General features: G+C 40.0%; 1 protein-coding gene across 1 annotated transcript in view; it reads left to right on the top strand.

Annotated features, from left to right (window-relative positions):
• Window positions 1-1055: 1055 nt before the first annotated feature.
• REV1 (REV1 DNA directed polymerase) overlaps window positions 1056-21776 on the top strand; it is a 4137464-nt gene continuing 4116743 nt past the window's right edge. Inside the window, exon 1 of the mRNA XM_044071967.1 lies at window positions 1056-1281. The gene's annotated coding sequence lies outside the window, so the exon portion shown is untranslated. The remainder of the gene's footprint in view (window positions 1282-21776) is intronic.

Raw genomic sequence — 21776 nt, 5'->3', positions numbered from 1 at the left:
TGAGCTTTTCCCCCCACATCCATCACTTTTGCACATGCTGTCTTGCGTAATTGATTGCCCAACAGAAGCAAAATGATCTCAAAATCATACCTCTCAACTATACCTGATTTTCAGGGGATGTCCTCATTTGGACTCAAATACAGTTATAGACTTTATATTAATTCACATTCTCTTATTCTGTCAACAACGTCTCAAGTTAAAAGTACTAATATTTTAATAGCTCTCAAACCAATCGGGAACAAATCTCAGTCGAATTAGAGACAGATCCAAAAATATAAATAGTGACATTCAGGGACACTTTTAAAATTTTAGTACTATTAACTTGAGGCTTCAATTAAATTGAATTAATATACATTTTCTAAACTAAAAGGCTATAATTCTGATTACTGTCCTTTTTATATTAAGTGCAGATCAACTTTTCTCCAACATCTGCAGTTTTAAAAGGGATCAAGTGGGACAGACCCAAAATTTGAGTCAAACTCAGGGACAATTGAGAAGTATTACTGACTGTCCCGTCAAACTCAGGGACAATTGAGAAGTATTACTGACTGTCGCGTCCACTGTGCTGGTAGCGTTGTCGCCTCACAGTAAGAACACGTTCTCCTGTTCGATTCTCAGCTAGAGCGTATTCTGTGGGGAGACAAGCGTGAATGGGCGTACCTTCGTTTAAGGTTGTGCGTCAGAGCTGGCAATTCGCACGTAAGAATCTACTGCCAATCATTAGCAGACCGGAGTTCCGCTGTGGCGACCCCTAAACGGGAAAAGCCGAAAGACACAACAACAACAACTACTGACTGTCCCGTCACTGATTGGTTGGAAAAACGAGCATATCGTCGCTTAAGTACCTGTCATAAAGAACGAAGGCGGTACAATCCAAAATAAGTCCGTTGAACAACACATGAACTTAAAAGAAGTTCCTGGAGTGAAATGTGTGCTTTTAAGCACTAGGAAGAATGGGAACAAACCTTAGAATTACTGACATGTTCAGAACAGCACCGTTCAAGTTTGAGAGGGGTGATGTCAGAATTTGGGGGGGGGGGACGTTATTGTAAGCAGTAGCTATGAGGTAATCAAAAGGGCGACAATAGCTGCTACTTCACCATCACGATACGCGGCTTATATCATCTTATTAGTTATAGTATACCGCCAAAACGAGATTGCCTTTAAAAACAGTCGAAATTAGTTCTCCGCGCAATACTAATATTTCTAAAGATGAGGCTCAATAGATAAGGACAGAAAAATCGATCAGGACGAGGATATTTGGAGCAGAGGGCATTGTTGGTAATTTGCAAATATCTAATGGGCTTCCAGTACCTGAGGTTTAAGGTATTGCACAGTGAAGGTTAGCTTTGTTGGATACTAAGAGTTTGCGAGCGCTCTGATATAATAGTAGAATTTAATTCAAGACACGATTCACTTGTTGAAGTCGAGTGGCTTCATTACAGCTGTTGTAAGCTTTGATTTATTTTCATCTGATTTTTGACCAAATATGGTTGGTTTAGTATTTCTCAATGGGTCGCCCTGTAGAAATGCATATCGTTTTGTCATCTCTAGAGCGTCGAGTCAGTAACAGCTTGAAGTGACATTTCGTGGACCCCTTTCTAGTGTAGAACCATCCATAATATCTCTTTCATATGGAAAGTTCTGTAGCTGTCTTATAGTAAAGCAGTTTGTATTTCAGTTGTCCGCTGGTTATCCCTTTTCCTGGACTGATAGTGGGAATAAGGATGGTAGTTTTGACTAATTTTTTACATATCGGTAGTAACCATTCCGTGGTTTGGATATGTGTTTACGTAATCGAGAGAGATTAGGGTGTTTAGAATAGACACGTTGTTTTATGCAGGATGTTCTTTACTATTCTGCATGTGTGATTATTTCGCTGTGTGCTTTATACTTTGAAGGTTGTAGGTATTTGCTACCCCATACTTTGACAAAAAAGTGATATTCCTGAGTGGATGAAGACTGCAGTTTTTCAGACACTCATATACATTGAAAGCATTGGAATACTGCAGACACAAGTTACACAAAACAAAATTGATTATTGTTTTAGAACAGTTAGTGCCCAACTTCAGCCATGTCAATGGGAGAAATGTGTTTGGAATTGGCTCCCTTTTTATTATGGTTCTGGAGTTGAAGGAATTTGTGTGGGAGGGGAAGAGGACGAGTTAATTGGGATGCATTGATCTTCCCCGTAGACCAAGGTGTTTAGGCCTGCCTTGTTTTGGATGGATACTTTAAACTTGTGCTGTTAAGGCTGATATACTTAAGCAGAAGGTTACAAGTCAGAATGGAAGATGATGAAACTGGAGTGGGATCGATAAGTAAGGATAGAGTATGATTTTGTGATGCAGGTCCTTAAGTAGATTAACCGTGTCCATACAGAATTTCATATTTGTAAAATGTTCTTGAACTAAACCAACGCTGCCATGGGGAAAATACATTTTGCACGTAGGGATGATTTGAAAGTAGGGGTATAGAAAATAAAGAAGATGAGGCTGGATTTTACTAGAGAAAATTGGCAAAGGAACCAAGTTATTGGGAGCAAATAATTGGTGGGAAAAGTAACTGAATGAGGTAAGGCTAAGAAGAAGATTGTACTGCAATGAGAGACTGCCTTCCCCCTGCAGGGATTGCTATCAGGGTATGGACAAAGAAAAAGAGAGGGGAGTGATAATTGAAATATCAGCTCTGGTAGGATTTTTAGTCAAATCTAGAACAGAATTTGCTGTTTAAAAAAGGGTATAATTCAGTGAGGCATATGAAGTATTGGATGACAAATGAAATAATCAGAGGAGAAGATTGGCAAGAGAATGGAAAGGCAGTTTGCAAAGGAGCAATGGGTCAGCAGTTATATGGTTCCCAGTTATACAGAAAAGTCCAGAGGGCTTAGGATTTTTTCTTGGAGTTTGCATAGGTATTTTTATTCTTATAGCAGACTTCAGAGAATGTTTTCTCGGGTAGATAGCAGATACAGGAGATGTGATAAAAAGTGAGTTAACTGGGAAGATTTGACTATAAGGAGATCGCAGATCTAAAAAATTGAGTACTCCGTCAGAAATCTGGGGGGGGGGGGGCAAATGGCTGTAACTGAAGAAGTTATTCTTTTGAGTTGGGACACATGATCTGAATTGCCTTTACATAATAAGGCCTTACTAAATTTAATGCTATTGGCTGTCAAGAAAGCAGATAGTAAAGAATGGAAATCAAAATGTAAGCAACTGTTGCAGTACTGAATACTGTAAAGGAATGATTGGATATTTAGAAAAGGAAAGGAGCTAATTGCATTGAAATAAATGGAATTTGTGGTGAAAGTACATAGGTTCATAGGTGTGTACTGGGCTAATGGCCCTGGAGCCTTTACAAGCGTAGCCCATAGGATTACACTGGCATCGTGCCACCCGACCTTGTTCCTCGTGCCTCTGTTGAGTAGGGTGAATTTTCTACTTCCCTTCCCATCCTCTCATCAGGATTTCTCTTGAAGAGGACCAGTGAGGTACTCTGCTTGACATGAATGGGAAGTCTATTCCATAGCATGGGCAGTTTCTGGATTATGAACCTGTCCCTCCAGCATGTTCTGTTGATTGTGGTAATGAGGTTGAGGTCTCTGGATCGTGTGGTGCGGAGGGATTGGGATTTCTGTATATGTAGAATTTCTAACAGAGCTGGGTCAGACATGGCTTTGTAAGTCAAGCAGAGATCGCCTCTTAAGTAAGCGATATGAGACCGAGAATAGTTGGAGTTTTTTGAGTCTGCCCATATAGGACAAATGTTTAACGACTAGGGTCCCTCTTAGTGAGGTACTTTTGCGGCCTCTCCAGTTGCTGCAGGTGTCTAGTGAAGTACATACCAAATGGGGCATTGTACTCTGTAATTGGCCTAATGAGGGAAGAGTAGGGGGAGACAATGACCTCTTTCTTCCTGAATGCAAAACCCTTAGTAATGAGATTGCCACGTAGACCACCTGACCACAGTGGTAGTGTGGTGGTCAAAGAGAGAGGTTGCTGTCTACCTGTGTTCCCAGATCTCTTATAATGCCTTCTGTGTTCAGTGGACTACCATCAATGTGGTTATTCTCAAGGGGGATGACTACACATTTTTTGGCATTGAGCTTAAGGCCATGGTTCTGACACCAGTCATTGGTGTCTTTGAGGCCTTTCTGTAGGATGTCAACATCATTTATGGAGTTAATAACTCCCAACTTGCAATCATCTGCGAACTTTGTCAGCCAGAGTCCCTTCATGTTGGTCTGGACTTTAGAGAAGTAGATACCAAACAAGAGAGGACCCAGGACTGAACCCTGTGGGACTCCACTCGTGACTGGTCGGCAGTCTGACTTGGAGTCGGCTACTTTCACACTATGGGTTCTGTCTGTGAGCCAGTTTGTAACCCATCTAGTGATCTAGGGGTTGGTGCCTAGCTTAGTGAGTTTTTCTGTGATTCCTGAGTGGGGAATGGTATCAGAGACCTTGCCTTCATCCACAGCTCTGGTGACTAACTCAAAGAAGTCAACCAAGTTGAGTAGGCATGATCTACCCTTCACAAAACCAAACTGTGTAGGATCCAGAGTTTGGTGATTCCCTAGATCTTTGTTTGTTAGGTCCATGATGATGCTTTCCATAGCTTTGCTTATCAGATTCGTCAGCCTAATTTGGTGATAGCCGCTCCTCCTTTGTGGAGAGGGATGACTATAGCAGTGTGCCATTCGGAAGGGACAAAGCCTGAGGTGAGGCTGTGATTAAATAGGGGGCACAGGTGAGGTGCCAGTTCACTCTGTAGTTCATGTAGAACACAGCCAGGGATATTGTCAGGTCCCATAGAAGCTGTATCCTTGGCCTTGGACAGTGCTGTTTTAATCTGTGCAGCAGTAATACTAGGCTCCTGGCAATCTACTGGTGTTGTGATTGGTCCTTTGGGGGGAGGGTAAAGTTAGCACTGAATCCGTCGGCCAGTATATTGTCAATATTTGTTGGCTCGGTATAAGAGGTACCATTGAGCAGTAGTTAAGAGCAAATCTGGCTATTGCCATGGAGATTCTTTGCATAACTATAGAAAGCCATGTGGTTGTCTTTTCTATCTGCTGCAATTCCATTTTCGTAGCTAGCTTTAGAGGATTTGATGAGGGATCACAACCTTTTGTTGAGGCTGATGAGGGAGTTTTTCCAGTCTTGGGACGTTGCTTTATTCAGCATCAGTTCTTGCTTCTGTTGTAGAGTTTGTTTATGGCAGGGGACCACCAGATTGGCTTCCTTTTTTTGAGAAACGCATCTTAGTTCTATTGGGTATGGCAAAATCCATGCATTTGTGTATGTGTTTGTACAGTGAGTGCATTGGTGTATGATTCAGCGGTCATGCAACTATTCTCCATTTGCATGGGTGCCGTGAAGTTAGCCATCTCTGTTTTTAGGGGTTTAAGTTTTTCATGGGGGTTACCTTTGTGGGGAGGGATGTGGATTTTCAAAGTGATTAGTTTGTGGTCAAATATAACCAGGAAGAGTTGACTATTGGTGTAGAGCAATGGTCACCCATGTTCGTAATGACCAGGTCAAGGATGTTGCTACATCTAGTGGGGGTAAGAACGAGCTGGTCCAGAGCATTAGAATTAATGAAGTCCAGAAAGCATTGAGCAAGTGTATTGTTACACAAGTAGTTTTCCCAGTTAATGGAGGAGTAGTTGAAGTTGCCCAGTATGAGAGTGTTAGGTGGGACCCTAATATTCTCCAGGGTGCTTAGGAATGTGGAATGTGAGTCTTGGGACATGGTTGGAGACCTATAGCAGTCTACGACCTGAATCGCTGTCTTACCCAGTGTTAGCTGCACCTGAAGTATTTCAGTTGCGTTATGTCGGGCTACCAGTCTGGAGGTGTCCGAATCCATTGAGTATGGAAATACCACCACCTTTGAAGCTTCGGTCTAAGTTCTGGGACTGAAGGGTGTGGAATAAGTTATAGCCTGGTAGTGCAGGGGTTCTTTCTGCTGTCTTGAAGAAGGTCTCTGTTACAGCACAAATGTTGATGTTCTCCATTTTAAGGAGTGCTTCGAGTGAGTACATTTTGAGATTTAGACTTCTAGCGTTGAGCAGCATGACCCTCAGATTGCATTTGTTTGTAGCTGTTACAGTGGTAATTGGTCTTTGTAACACCACCTAAAAAAGGCACTATAGAGATGGCAAGAGCCTTGGCCAGTATCTTGGAAGCCCAGGGGTGACAGATGCAGGCCATCTCTGGCAAAGCATTGAGGTCTGTCAGTCATGTCATCCCAGGTAGACAGATACTGGATCCCCTTAGAATGACACCAGAAACTTAGCCAGTTGTTGAAATCAGTAATTTTCTGCTTGTACTGTGATATCACTCTGGGTGATGGTAGGATGCTGCTCAGGGCTAGGGTCATACCCACCTGAGCTACATAATCCAAGAGCTCCTCCATGTCTCCTTTCATGTAGTATAGGGAGGTACATCTCAGGTAATTCAGACCCACATGTACAATGATAGTCATATGTGTACCTGTTGTACTTTCTCCTTATTCAGCCTAGTGAGTGGGACATCAGTGTGCCTCACTATTGCATCACCTATGACTAGTGTGTTGGGCATGCTGTTTTGCCTTAGGGGCTTTGGTTGAGTGGCGCACTGTTTAGGAGAGTTATGTGGTGGTCGGGTGCATTTCTGCCTTGGAGGTCTCTGCTGTTTGTGTAGATTTTTATTGAGAGCCTCCGTGAAGGTGGGTGTGTGGTTTGTGTTTTTATGTGAAGGCAGTGCTGGTGTGTGTTCGGGAGGGGTATGTGTTCCATGTGGTGTGGTGCAAGTGTTGACCTTCTCCTCTTGACTAGCTATTCCGGTCTTGGCTGGAGAGTGTGTGGCTTCCATTTTGGATATGTAAGTGCATCTCTCACAAGTCTGAGTGTAGGGAGGTAAGAGGAGAAGGTTGTCAGTGTACATGAGGCAGTTGCTACATTGCCTCAGGATGCCCAAGTTCACCAGGTTAATAGGAGAAAGCACAGGGAACTGACCTTTAGACATGCCTGGAGGGGTGGGCATTAGCTGTGGGCATGGAGCTGTTTTCTTTTAGAATGTTTAGTACTGGTAGCACTTTTCTGTGCTACAATAATTGCTACAAGACGTCTGGTAAAGTGCTAAACTAATAAGCTAGTAAAAGTGCAGGAGAGGAGAGAACTAGCAGATCTAAGGAAAAAATTTGAAGAGCATATTTTGGCACCATTCAGAAGCTTACAAACAGTCCTGGATACAGCAGATCTATATCTGAACTAGATTAGCTACAGGAAAAGTGGGAGACAAGCGCAGATTTGGACTTTTAAACCAGAAAGATGAAAGAGACGGAAAAACTGCTCAAACGGCCAGTAAACTACAATTTCTGGGCCAGAAACCACTCCTCTTCTGGTAGATGGGCTGCGCTGTGCTGAACACTCTCACTGATAAGCTAGAAGACTTTCCTCCAACACAAAGGCTTGGGGGGCTCAGAAACTTACCAATAGTCTTGGATACAGCAAATCTGTATCTGGATTAGACTAGTTACAGGAAAGGTGGGAAACGAGCACAAATGAGGGCTTTTAAACCAGAGAGTAGAAGGAGATGGAAAAACTGCCAAATGGTCAAGTTACAATTTCTGGGCCAAAAAACAATTCTCTTGTGGTAGATAGACTACCTAGTACTTACCACTCCCATTGAAAAGCTACAAGGCTTCCCTCCAACACAGAAGGTCTTGGGGGGGGGGGGGCTCAGAAGCTTACAAACAGTCCTGGATACATCAAATCTCTACCTGGACTAGACTAGTTACAGGAAAGGCGGGGAACAAGTGCAAACGTGGACTTTTAAACCAGAAAGTTGAAAGATATGGAAAAACTGCCCAAACAGCCAATAAACTACAATTTCTGGGCCAGAAACTACTCCTCGTGTGGTAGATAGGTTACCTAGTGCTTACCACCATCACTGATAAGCTAGAAGGCTTCCCTCCAACACAGAAGGGCTTGGGGGGGGGCTCAGAAGCTTACAGACAGTCCTGGATGCAGCAGATCTGTGCCTGGACTAGACTTGTTGCAGGAAAGATGGGGAAACGAGCGCAAATGTGAGCTTTTAAATCAAAGTCGAAAGAGGTGGACAAACTGCCCAAATGGCCAATAACTACAATTTCTGGTCCAGAAACCACAACTCTTGTGGTAGATAGGTTACCTAGTGCTTACCACCATCACTGATAAGCTAGAAGGCTTCCCTCCAACCCAGGCTTGGGGTGCTCAGAAGCTTACCAACAGTCCTGGATACAGCAAATCTGTGTTTGGACTAGACTAGTTACAGGAAAGGCAGGAAACAAGCTTAGATTTTTTTTTTCAGAAAGCCACTAAAACAGCGCTAAAAATAAAGCAAATACAGTTTAAGTAAATGCAGTTTATTCAAAATGTATTCTGAACTAAATTCAGTTGTTGCTTTATTCAGCTCTGAACAGTTAAGTGCCAAAAATATACTTTATCAGCTGAGAAGCGCACTCCGTCAGAACACAATGAGATTTTTTTTTTGTTAGTAAAGTGCAAGGGGAGGAAGGAGCAGAAGATAATTTAAGGTTAAGAACCTAAGTGAGTTGGCCTTCTCAAATTTTCTCTTTCTAATAGAATGAATACTAGACTGGGAGGAGTGTCCCAGATCAAATTTACAGTAGAGGCAGGCAACTGCTATGCCACCAACTATAACAAACACCCCAGTAATAGGGTGTTTCAGAAGAGATCAGGAACAAAAAAAAAAAACAGTGCTAGCAAATATATAAAATAATTCAGGCAAAAATTAAGACCATGCAGAACTCTGAAAAGTTAAAGTACCAAGAATTATACTCCTCACCGAGTATGGGAGATATTTAGATTACCCTAGGTGTATGGACGTGTTTCAGTTCAAAGAGCTATGAATGCAAAGTAATTCTTTACTTATTTTATGGGTCTTTTTAAATTGTACAGACCAATATGATACATTTTGCTCTTTTTTGGCTTGTCAGTAAAGCATCATATGTTTTCTGCAAGACTCCTGTTTTTGAAAAGCTTTGCTTATTGAGAGCATCATGGTTGATGTGCAAGTCATCCCTTAACGGTGTACAACTGCTTTCTAAACAGTAAGAAAACAAATAAAAGACAGTGAAGGAAGTTTTAATAACAGTAAACAAAAACTTAGTGATTTTGCCCCTACAGTTTTTGGGGTTTCATCAGAGAAACAATGCAGAAATACCATTAGTTATCAGTTATGTAGCAGCTAACCAAATACCTTAATCAGTAAAATATGTAAAAAAAAAAAAAAAGACACAAAATATCTGAGTATAATGCCAACTGTATGTATGTATGTGTATTCATTTTACATTTGTTGGCTGGGATAGTCCGACTGAGCTTGTACCCTTTTTCAGCAGAGGCTAGGGGAAAAAAGCTCCACAGTACAAATTATTCTGGTAAATAATTCACAGTACAGTTTAAGCAAGTAAAATGATAGGAGTAGTGTAAAGTACATACACTTTTTTGTGAGCGTTATAAAAATAAGGTAAAACAGATGACAAATTGCAAATGGAATTCAGCATATGAGGCATTTCAAATTAGTAGGGAGTATTGAGGAGGTGGGTATGAGTAAAGTGATGGAAATGCAGAAGAATTGATTGTACTGGTAGAGTAAGATAATTGTAGCAGTTTGTCATGTTAGAGTGTGAGAGGAAATAGGGGAGAGGAGTTGGAGAGAGAGGGAGTTGGTGTCAGATTTCTCGAAGGATTGTTAGTACTTTTATATTGTTAAAAGTAGCATGTGTAAGCAATATAACAATGAATGCTAAATGTTAAAAGTAAAAATAAACTATTATCTTAAACAAATATAGTAGACTGTTTAAATTAGCCTTCCCAGCAACTTTAAATTTACCTAAACAGCAGAGGCCTCCAAAGCAGACACCCAAACAACTGCTACCTCAAGACACCCCACAAGCAACACATAAACCACAAAAGCAGTGTGCAAAGCAGTCACAGCCCTTAAGGCCAAATACAACACCAAACATACTTGTCATAGGTGACTCCATAGTCAGACACACTGACGTCCCACTCACCAGGCTGAACAAGGAGAGGGTCACAGTAAGCTGCCTATCGGGCGCTAGAATCTGCCACATAACACAAGCACTCTGGTCACTCCACGGCAAGTACAAATATGACACAGTCATTGTCCATGCTGGTGTGAACGAACTGAGACGTACCTCCCTGGACTACATGAAAAGAGACATAGAGGAGCTCTCTGATTAATGTAGCCCAGGCAGGTATGACCCTGACCCTGAGCAGTATCCTTCCTTCACCAAGAATGATGCCACAATATAGAGACAAGATGATCAGCTTTAACAATTGGCTTAATGTCTGGTGTCATTCAAAGCGGATCCAGTGTCTGTCTGCCTGGGATGACATGCTTGACAAGCCACGCTGCTGAGGGCGGCTTGCACCTGTCACCCCTGGGATTCCGGATATTGGCTAAGGCTCTTGCCACCCCCATAGTGCCTTTTTTAGGCAAGGCTCAAATTCTAAACCTACCACCCTAGAAAACAAAATGGGAAGAAACTGAGGGTAATGCTGCTCAATGCCAGAAGTCTAAATCTCAAAATGCACGCACTCGAGGCCCTTCTCAGTATGGAGAACATCGATGTCTGTGCTGTAACTGAAACCTGGTTCAAGGCTCCTGAGAGCACCCGGCACTATTAGGTTTTACCTCATATCATGCGTTCGGCCCCAAAACCCGGACCACACCACAAAAGGAGGGTGTATCCATATTCATAAAGGATACTCACACCTCCAGGTTGGTGGCAACGCAAGCTTGAAACCATCCAGGTGCAACTAACTATAGGCAAAACTGCTCTACAAATTGTAGCATGCTACAGGCCACCCTCTCAAACTCAGGAACCCCACACAGCCTTCCTGAAGACACTGGAGGGTATAAATGTATCTCCAAACACCATCATATTGGGTGACTTCAACTACCCGAATATAGACTGGGAACATTACTCAAGCCCTAACTTTCTAGCCCAACGGTTCCTGGAGTTCATAAATTCAAATGCCATGGAACAGCTAGTCACTGTTCCCACGAGAGGAGAAAATATACTAGATCTCATTATCACAAACATGGGGACAAAATGCTCCACACCGGAAGTATATCCCTCATTGGTGAGATCTGATCATAAACTAATCTCACTGGAAATCCACATCCCGCCCCCACCCCAAACAAAAGACCACAGTGAAGAACTTCTCTAAAGCAAACTTCACACTACTCAAGACTGGTGTGGTATCCTTCAAGGCCCCTGAGCCAGTGGAAACCACAACCCAAGCTGCGGAAGCCCTTACAAATGCCTCCTATGAACACCTCCAGGACTGCATGGATCAGGCAATCCCAAATAAAACCAAGACTCTTTCCACAAAGGGCAATCATCCAGTCTGGTGGACCCCAGCCATTAACAAACTTTACAATAAGAGGAGAAAGCTATTGCATGATAGAACAAAATCCATAAAAGGGAAGTCACCCCTGATCATTATTAGTAAAAAATACGAGCACTCATAAAATCAACTAAGGCCAATTTTGAGAGAAAAATTGCCATGGACTCAGAGGACAATCATAAGGCCTTTTTCAGCTATGTTAGGAACCTGGGTGGAAACTTCCAGATATGCTCAGAATTAGTCCAAAATGATACAAAAATCACTGAACCCACAGACATTGCCAACATACTGGCAGACAGGTTCAGTGCAAACTTCACCACCCCCCCCCCTAAAGGAGAGATAACTATCCCAGTGGAGTGTAGCCTCCCAGACATCTCAAATGCGCAGGTGAAAGCTGCTCTCTCTAAAGCTAAAAACACAGCATCAATGGGACCGGATGGTGTCCCCGGCTGTGTGCTACACGAGCTAAATGAGGAATTAAACCCGCACATAAGGCAGCTGTTTAATCTCAGCCTTACCACAGGATACGTGCCCAAGGAGTGGCGTACGGCAACTGTGGTCCCACTCCACAAAGGCAGTGCCTCTACGGACCCTGGTAATTCCCGCCCCATAAGCTTAACAAGTCTAGTCTGCGAAGCTATGGAGAGGATCATAATGGAGCTCATAAACAAATATATAGGGGACTTGCAGACATTGGACCCGACCCAGTTTGGCTTCGTCAAGGGCAGATCATGCCTTTTGAACTTGGTCGACTTCTTCGAAACAGTCACCAAGGCCATTGATGAGGGAAAGGCAGTCCATACAGCCTACCTTGACCTTGCAAAGGCTTTCGACACAATACCCCACTCTGGTATTGTAGAAAAACTTACCAGCTTAAATGTAAACCCATATGTCACAAGATGGGTTGCAAACTGGCTTAAGGACAGAACCCACAGGGTTAGAGTTGCTGGCGCTATGTCAGACTCCAAGCCGGTCACAAGTGGTGTCCCACAGGGCTCTGTCCTTGGCCCCCTATTGTTTGGCATCTACTTCTCAGAAGTACAGGCCAACATGGGAGGACTTTGGCTGACAAAGTTTGCAGACGACTGCAAACTGGGCACCGTAGTGGAAAGTGCATCGGACACGGATATCCTTCAGAAGGGACTCATGGAAACAGCTGGTGCCAGAGCCATGGCCTGAAGTTAAACGCCAAAAAATGTATAGTCATACCCTTTGGGAAAAACAAGGTAACCCCAAGCTACCATATAGGTGGCAATCCACTAAGCACAGAAGAGGTTATCAGGGACCTGGGGACCCAGGTTGACAGTGGCCTTTCTTTTGACACTCATGTTGCTAAAGTGGTTAGAAAGACCTTCTACATTGCCCACCTGATCGTGAAGGGATTCACATCCAGATCTAGTGAGGTCATTGTTCCCCTGTACTCTTCACTTATCAGACCAATGATAGAGTACAATGCCCCATTCGGGATGTATCTCACCCGACATCTGCAGCAATTGGAGAGACTCCAAAAGTTCCTCACCAAAAGGATAAAGGGACTCCAAAATCTGTCATATGCTGCCAGATTGAAGAAACTCCAGCTCTATTCAGTTGCATACCGTCTGCTCAGAGGTGACATGTGCCTGACATACAAGGCCATGTCCAACCCGGAATTAATGGACGTGCTCCACCTCAAAAAATCCAAATCCACCAAAACCACTAGAGCAAGCAACTTAAACCTTAGCACGGATATAAATAGGACGTGCTGGAGGGATAGATTTATCACTCAGAGACTCCCTATGCTGTGGAATAAAATCCCGGTCCATGTGAGGCAGAGCACCTCGCTGGCTCTGTTCAAGAGAAATCTTGACCTGTGGATGGGAGATCGTAGGTTTATCCCGGGAATCATCTCTGTGTCACTGCTGGACAGCGGCACAACAAACTAATGGGCACAGTATTTTTTCATATAAGGGGTGGTGTAAGCCACAAAAATTTGGGTTAGGCTTATAAATGCCTTAGGGCAGATAGCCTAGTATAAACCTATGAACCTATGTAAGCGGAGACCAGTCATTAATTCCTGGTTTAGCCTCCTCTGCCAAAGCATTTCTCTGTTATCAAGTAAGCTGTCAGTCACCACCTCCATCTTTGCCTTCTGTTTTGTCAATGACAAAAAACAAACTTTTTAAAATGGTCACATCTTTTGGAATGTCTGTATAATGTGCTACTATCTTTTTTTTTTTTTTATTTATTATTGATGTCTCTTAACATGTATCCCACTACAATCCTTCAGTCTCCTTACGGTTTTGCCCCAATAAAATGCCTGATAAGTCATATGGGTAGCTAGGCATACAATCATTCTCACGTTACAGTGCCCTGGGCAACTGCTTGTAGGATCCAGCTAGCTATGGCAAACAGTTTGCCATAGGTTGCTGGCTCCTCTTTTCAGTATTGGACTATTGCTTTTTGGGGGCGTGCAGTTGCTGTACTTGCAGGGACTCTCTTGCTGAAACTGGTTGTAGGACCATAATTTGTAACAGTAACATAAGGGCTATTGTTAATAAATTTACAAAATTTGTAATTCCCACATGTAAACATTCGTTAATTTAATGAACACTTAGTGGGGGAATTATTACACTCTAGCAAGCCCTTAAGATTGTGACCCCTTTTGTAAACTGTCTCTGTGGCTTGACCTAAATGCTCTTTAATTTCAGGGGTAAATAGTATGTTCCTGCAAGTATTAACAGTTATTACATTGTGTGTTGTGAGTGTAGTGAATAACCATTGCCCCTGTTCTCATCTGATTGGACGAGGCAGTGACTTCCTCGTTCTCTGTCAAGGGTTGCTAACCAACCGTTAAAGTAGGTGCAAACCTAGTCAACCTAACTTCTTTTTCAATCTGTTCAATTAGTTGGTTGGGTACCCCCTAAATTTGAGCATCTGCACAAGAGTTTTCATCTCCACTGCAAATTTTTCATCATTACTAATAAGTCTAGACACACAGATCATCTGCCTCTGTACCACACACTTTTTCTGAAAAAAGGGGTGACAACTATCAAAGTGCAAGAGAGAGTTAGAGTATGTTTTCTTTCAAAAAAATGTTGGACGCTAAAAGTCCAGTAATTGGATTGTTGTACAAAAGTATATCTAAATCAATGGATAAGGCGTTAATCTTAAAGGTGAACCTTAAAAATGAAGAACAACTATGCATGTAGTTTAATAAAATTTTGGGACATCCTCCTGACCATCCAAAAGTCTAAAATATAACACAGTTTGGTTCATGAAAGAAGAAAAAAGCACACATTTTCTCCAACTCCGGCAAGACTAGGTTTGCATAAATTGGTGCACATTTGGCTCCCATTGTGATGCCCGAGATTGACTGGAAGACTTCTCCGTTAAAAAACAAAAAAATTGTTTAGGACCAATTCCATAAGTTTGACCAAAAGGTTCACCTTACAATTGGACATACTGTTGTAACTTAGTTTCCGAAAGCAGTTCTAAACCTGTTGTGTTAGGAATAACTGAAAATATATTAATGACATCAGTAGTCAAAAGATAGTCTCTGTTGTAACTCATACCCCTAAGAGAATCTAAGTGCCAAGGGTTATATAAAGTATAAGGTTTGTTATTCGTGAAGTGTTTACAATGAAAATCAGCATATGCTGCCACTATCTCAGTCTTTGAACTTTTCACTGCTAAGATTGGTGTCAGGGCTGGATAATGTTCATTTTTATGAATTTTCGGGATAGTGAAGCTGGTAGGTGTAAGTGGTTTCATGACTGTCAAATAATCGTTTGATTTGATCACTAAGCCCTTGGCTAAAACCATCAAATAGTCAATCCTCATGTCGACTATATTTATTTTGTTTCTTGACACTCTTGAGTAAGTTGAAAATCTTAAATGAGTAATCCAAATAATTCATGATGACCACATAAACCTCCCTTATCAGGTTTCAGGATTCTAATGTATCTGTTAGAAATAAGTTGCTTTAAGCCCACTATTTCATCAGTCTGTAAATTGTCATCGTAACTAAACCCCCTCCTAATTTTTCTTCTCAGTTCACTTGTGAATGTGATCTGTTTAAAATGAGAAGTGAGGGAGGGATGAACATGTTCTTCCTTTTCAGGAAGCAGCTGTTAGTAGGTATTGAATTACTGTCAAAATACATTATCAAGTTAAGCTGCCTGGTGTAAAGTTTAAGGTTGGTTTATAACAAAGCAATGTCAGGTTTAAAAACTGGGACGCAACTAAAACCTTTTTTCATGGAGGTGTAATGGCCAGATGTTTAAGTAAAATTACCTGGACTGTAAAATCTAAAATCCTTGTGTAAAACATGTTCATTATTTAAAAAAAAAGGATGTATAAGACAAAAATCCACAAAAGGCACTCCAGTCAAGGAAATATTTATTTCATCAAAATAAAATGGGAAAAATATCAACCAACCTTATATATTGTTTTGCATACTCAGACAATTGATTAAACAGTCAAACAATTAAAATATAAAAACTTCAGTAGAACTTTTAAAGCAGCATTGCATAATATGACACAGATACTTATAAAAGCACTTAAGCATCCTGGAATCAATGACATTTGTATTATCTGCTTGCAACCTAAGCTGCCAAAAATTTTCTCTCCTCAAAAGCATTTTTTATAATCACCACCCATTACATCCCTAGGGACTGAATCTAACACAAGAAATTAAACTCTGCACATACAGTAGAATGTTTAATATAAGCATTGTTGATTTCAGTGTTTAATAATATACAGAAGTTCCCTTATTCTCACTTTTAATTTCCTTGCAGACATACCTATATAAAAGACTGGCAGCTAGAGCAGATCGCAATATAAATAATACCAGAGGAATCACAGTTAAAATAAATGTTGCATGTAATGTGCTTATTTCTGTCAAAAGATACTGAAGAACCCTGAAAGATAAAAGAGCACATATTACAAAAACACATTTTTATACATGCCAGGATTCTTGCCAGTCTTAACAGTCTTGATTATAATGTTGTCTGTTTCTTAATATTGTTTTAGAGACTAAGCCTTCTTAACTACAAACCTAGGTTCATTACCTACTATTTTAATAATGTTCCAATCAGCCTTAAAAGTGTTCCAGTTGTGGATAAAAATAGATCCAATATTTTAATCGTCCACAGTCATGCGCAGACAAAACTATTAGTATAACCTTTATCTGTCTTGTTAGTGGAACTGTCACCCCTGTTCTCATTAGGCATGCCAACAGACAATATACATGAAAACCGTAATTCTTTTTTTTTCATCCGCAGCTAAATTTCACAAGATTCAGTCTCAAAAACTCTACACCTTCTACCCATGGTATACTAGTATATAGAGATTTCACATCCAAGGTGAACGTATCCACTTTGTCACTATTTAACTTGTGCAAACCATCCAGAAAATGCCATGAGTCTCTTATAACAATTTAGTTTCTGGACAAGGGGATTTAAAAAAAAAATCCAAAAAGACAGAGTTGTGTTCAGTGACACTGCCTTTAACAGACACACAAAAGGCAAAGTTAATTCCCACTATGAAATTTAGGAATCCCAAACAAAATAGCCAAGTTGGGATGTTCAACAAATAAGAACTGAAATATTTTGTGAGTGATAGAACAGTTGCTAAGTAAATCCAGCAATATTTCATAAATGTACCAATATTGTTCTTTAACAAAACACAAAGTGACTTTCTCATATTTCTGAACATTATTCAGTATGTTTTCAGGGTCAGCTTTCATGAAGCGCAAATCAAACATTTTAGACAATTCAAACAACGTCTTTCTCCTGGCAGTTTAAATTGTAGTATTTATTCACAGACTGACTAGGAAACATGCATAAAATCTTTCTCATATAAATCACAAAATAACCCCACTGAAGCTGGTGATGGGGATGTGCTCTTCTTTCTAAAAGGACAAATAAGATCAACATAGTCATGAAACAAACGAGACAAACTTAATTTCTTGCAAAATAACTTCAACTATAACATTGCTGCTGTGGGATGCATATTTCTGTATTCTAAATGGCTATTATTTTGTACCACTTGATTTTATATTTAGGGTCTTATTTCATTGCCATCTTAATAAACTTCTACATCTAAAAATACACATTAATATCATAAGTAGTAAACTTAAATAACTGCAAGCAGAATTAACGTTGAGTAAAACGCATCCAATAGGTATGAAAAACAATATAGTGGAGGGGGCAGTTATTTGACTGATGGTAATTAATTATTCTTAAAAGCAGGAGCTTCCTTATGTTCTAAGTTGATTTCAAGGGGTTATCCCAAAAAAGTGGTAAGACAAAGGTTAGATGAAGTGAACAGTTTTTGAAATGGCAAAAATAGTGACGTGGAGCAGTTTAGCAACAATTCTGACAACTAAAGAGTGGGAATGTTGGTACAATATTTGTTAGATGGAAACAGATCAAGAAAATTGTTAAAAAAATTTTTATGTACTTTTCCTGAGGTTAAGAAAGTAGTGGGGAAGATTCTGTCTTTATAAATTAAGAGAGGAAAGAACTTAACTTCATTTGAAAAATATTCTTGAAGTTCTAGGAATAATAAGGAAAGTAAGAAAGACATGTGACTGTAATTACTGCCAATATTTAAAAGTGGATGCAAATGAACTATTAATAAATGTAAAAAAATTGCTAGAGGTTTTTATACATACACATCTAAATATGTAGTGTACTTTTCTGTTTGCTCATCCTTTCTTGTAGTTCTGCCTACATAAAATGCAGGAGAGTTGTATAAGAAGGGTGCATGAGCATTTATATGCAATAGGTAAAGCATATGCTGATAATGCATGTGGAAAACATCATTATTGTTTAACCAAATGTAGAGGTTCACCTAAGTTTTTAGTTATGGATTATGTACCTGAATTTAAAAACGGGTTGGATGCTAAAGAATTGGTCGGGAAGGAATATTGCTGGCAACTGAAGCTAGATGTCATCAACCCTCCAGGATTAAATGACAAAGAAAATTTTAAAGTTTATTTAAAAGACAAAGAAGCTTAAACACTAATGCAGCAGCAATTGATCTAATTAGAGTAATCATGTACATTGATGTGGCTTTAATTTTTAAGTGTATAATGCTGTGTTTTACTCCTTTTCATTCAATCTGAAGAAGTCTAACTGTAGAAGAAAGCATTTTTTTTGATGATTTTTTTTCATTAAATTATTCTATGTTCATTATTTATTTATTTTTTATGGTATTTATTTTGAACAACTTTTTAGTCTGTTTTCTTGTAACTATATTTTTTAAAGAGGCATTATCTCAGATTTTACGCTAGAGGAGTTTGTTTACATTTTAGTACTGTGCAAGTCACATGTTCACCCAGAGACAAGGTTTTCAAACCTTTTTAGCATATGGCAGGTCAAATTACACAAATCATTATCTCAGATTTTACGCTAGAGGAGTTTGTTTACATTTTAGTACTAAGTCACACATTCCCCCAGAGACAAGGTTTTCAAAGAACCTTTTTAGTATATGGCAGGTCAAATTACACAAATCCTCAGTGGGGGTTGTTAAAGGTTTAGAACTTAAAGTTGCAGTTTGTTCTTTTGTATTTTCCTTCCCCCACTCATGAGTAATTAGATTTACTGAATGACTGGATTTTACTCTGCTAGAGATGCTATCTTGTCACACACAGACCTGGAGCCTCTTTAGCAATGAAGTGATAGCTACTTTACTATGTACTTTTTTTTTTTTTTTGCAAAACAGTGTCTGTAATTATTCAAACCTAGGCAATAGTATTTTTAATGCTTGTTGCTACAAATCCTTTTCCCTCCACTGGCAATTATTTTTCATATGGTCTGTTATTGTTGCTTGTTAAGTGTGTGTGTTGATGTAGGTACGCTTTGATAATCATATAGATTTTCCCTAATTTTACAGCACAGCATTGCTTTGGACAGTTGTACCTTGCAAAGAAACATGTTGAGTAACAAATGTCCAAATATTCTAAAAGAATAAAATATTTTGTATCTCTTCGAAAATAGTATTTACATGTGCTATCCAACAGTGATCAATTCCAGAACCACTTGTCATTGGTTAACTTCTACAGTGTTTAGGCTGACATCAAGTATTTTGTAGCTGACCAAGTTTGGAGTTGTCGCTACCTCACCATCTGACTTCCAGATTTTTCAGGAAGGACTAGCATGCAACAATAAGTGGTGCCTGGAGCACAGCCTAAAACTACATGCCAAGAAATGCAGCACTAGAACTGTCTTTAGCCAACACTGACTGTCATTAGGGACTCTTTAGCCAACACTGACTGTCATTAGGGACCTGAGGACTTTCACTGACAATTAGGTATCCTTTGGCCATTATGTATGTGTTAGGAAATCCTTTAACCTAATTACCAGGGGTGATTAATAGAGTATGTTGTTCCCAGTGGTATGTACTTACCTAAGCACATGACCTTGACAGGCTGCATTGCTTCTTAACAATAATCAAGTGTGTGTGTTTCTTGAGCTACCCAGACAGCCTTAAAGCACTTTGTCTTTTTTTCTGTTTTCCTATAGACTCTGGAGAGGTAATCTCTGTTTAATTTGCATAGCCTCAAAGGATCCAGTCCACTGTCGCTTGCTGCACATTCGCAGAACTAGTAACATCGTAAACACCTGTTCAAGAGAACTCATCTTCTACCATAACATAAATAGGTCTTGCTGGCAAGATAGCTATATATCTCAGAGAATCCCCCATTAACAGAATAGACTTCCTTTGGATATAAAGGAAAGTAACTCCCTGCCCCTCTTTAAGCATAACCTGGATGTTACAGCTCTGGTCTGGCCCCTAAAGCTGTCATTGAAAGGGGTCTAAAACTAGCTATAAATCAGTCATGCCATTGGGTACTTACAATATGGGATGTGGTGGCTAGGCTACTGATGTTCTTCTGGATCAGTATCCTACTGTTAACTCATGACTCTGTGAACCTAAATGTGCACACTTTTCATTTTGGCATTGCTGCATGCTAGCAAATCAGTATCCTTGACAAGACCCATGAATGGTATTCACAGACCTATTAATCACGTCTGTACATCATCAGCTACATGATAGCATCACACAACACAGTGTTGTGTAGTTCAGAGAAGTGACATAACCTAAAAACATATACAGATGCAATACTGTCATCCTGGAAGACTTAGCAGGACATGAATGAACAATAGCATTTACATAAGGCCTGCCAGTACACTTCTGGATGACCCAAACCATTGCAAGCACACCCCAGGCCCTGAATGAGACATACTCAACTCGCACAAAATGTATTGTCTAGACAGCAAGACTGCAAATATCATGCCAGTGACAGAACAGTGTTCCCACTCAACATGTCACCTCTGGTGATTGCTCTCATTGCTATGGATTGATGATAAACCTTACAGTACCACATGTATCACACCCCATACCTGACTGCCATCAAATGAAAACAAGGACGTGTTGTCTCAGCCCAAGTATAGGATTGCCATCACCTTGTCAAATGTCCACAACAGTACACACAAGGTATGGCCAGTGTGTTGATGTCACATTTTAGCTCTATGCAAATGTCTGACATAATGCAAAGGGTCTGTTAAACATTAAAGGGTAACGTGGCCATAAATGGATACAGTAATATCATGCCAGGTATACAACATTCATGCACTGTTTACATAGTTTTTTGTCAATTCACTTTCCCAGCAACACAAACAGTTCTGCTGTTATCCTACCATGTGGATTTACACTTTTAGTACATCTGGGTTGTAACAAGTTGCATCACATTACTGTACTGTCCTTGTCTTCCACTCTGTTATCCACACCCTCATTTGTGTAACTACCTCTAAATGTAATCAATAATGTGTTCTGAGCATATATATGTATATCTATATATATCTATATATATATATATATGTATGTGTGTTGTCTCTAACTGTGTGTGTGTATATACAATAAATAATCATCAATGAATTTGTTCAAAACACAAGACATCGGACAAACTCATTGATTATCATTATCACCACCTAAATCATCTAAATAGTATTAGCAAATGTAAAACATGATTTGTGACTCCATTTGTACCTGCATATTTACATGTGTATCTTGATAGATAATTAGATATACATACATATGTGTATGTATATATGCCAGTCTTTGTTGTTTTTTTTTCCTGAGTAATGTGCATGCATACGCCTATGTGTATGCATGCACATAGGCAATTTATTCACATATGTATAAATCTTATAATTAACAGACATGGTTGATACTAACATCCATATTCACACATACCAAAATAAAACATTTTCACATTCGCCCACAAATATGGTGTTTATGATAGTATATACTAATGACCACACACATTTTCATACTCATGTGATTGTGCTACAAATATCTC

This window comes from Protopterus annectens, chromosome 5.part0 (genome assembly GCF_019279795.1).
Source record: "Protopterus annectens isolate FY-2018-M chromosome 5.part0, PAN1.0, whole genome shotgun sequence".
Lineage (NCBI taxonomy): Eukaryota > Metazoa > Chordata > Ceratodontiformes > Protopteridae > Protopterus > Protopterus annectens.
This window is presented reverse-complemented; position numbering and strand designations above follow the sequence as displayed.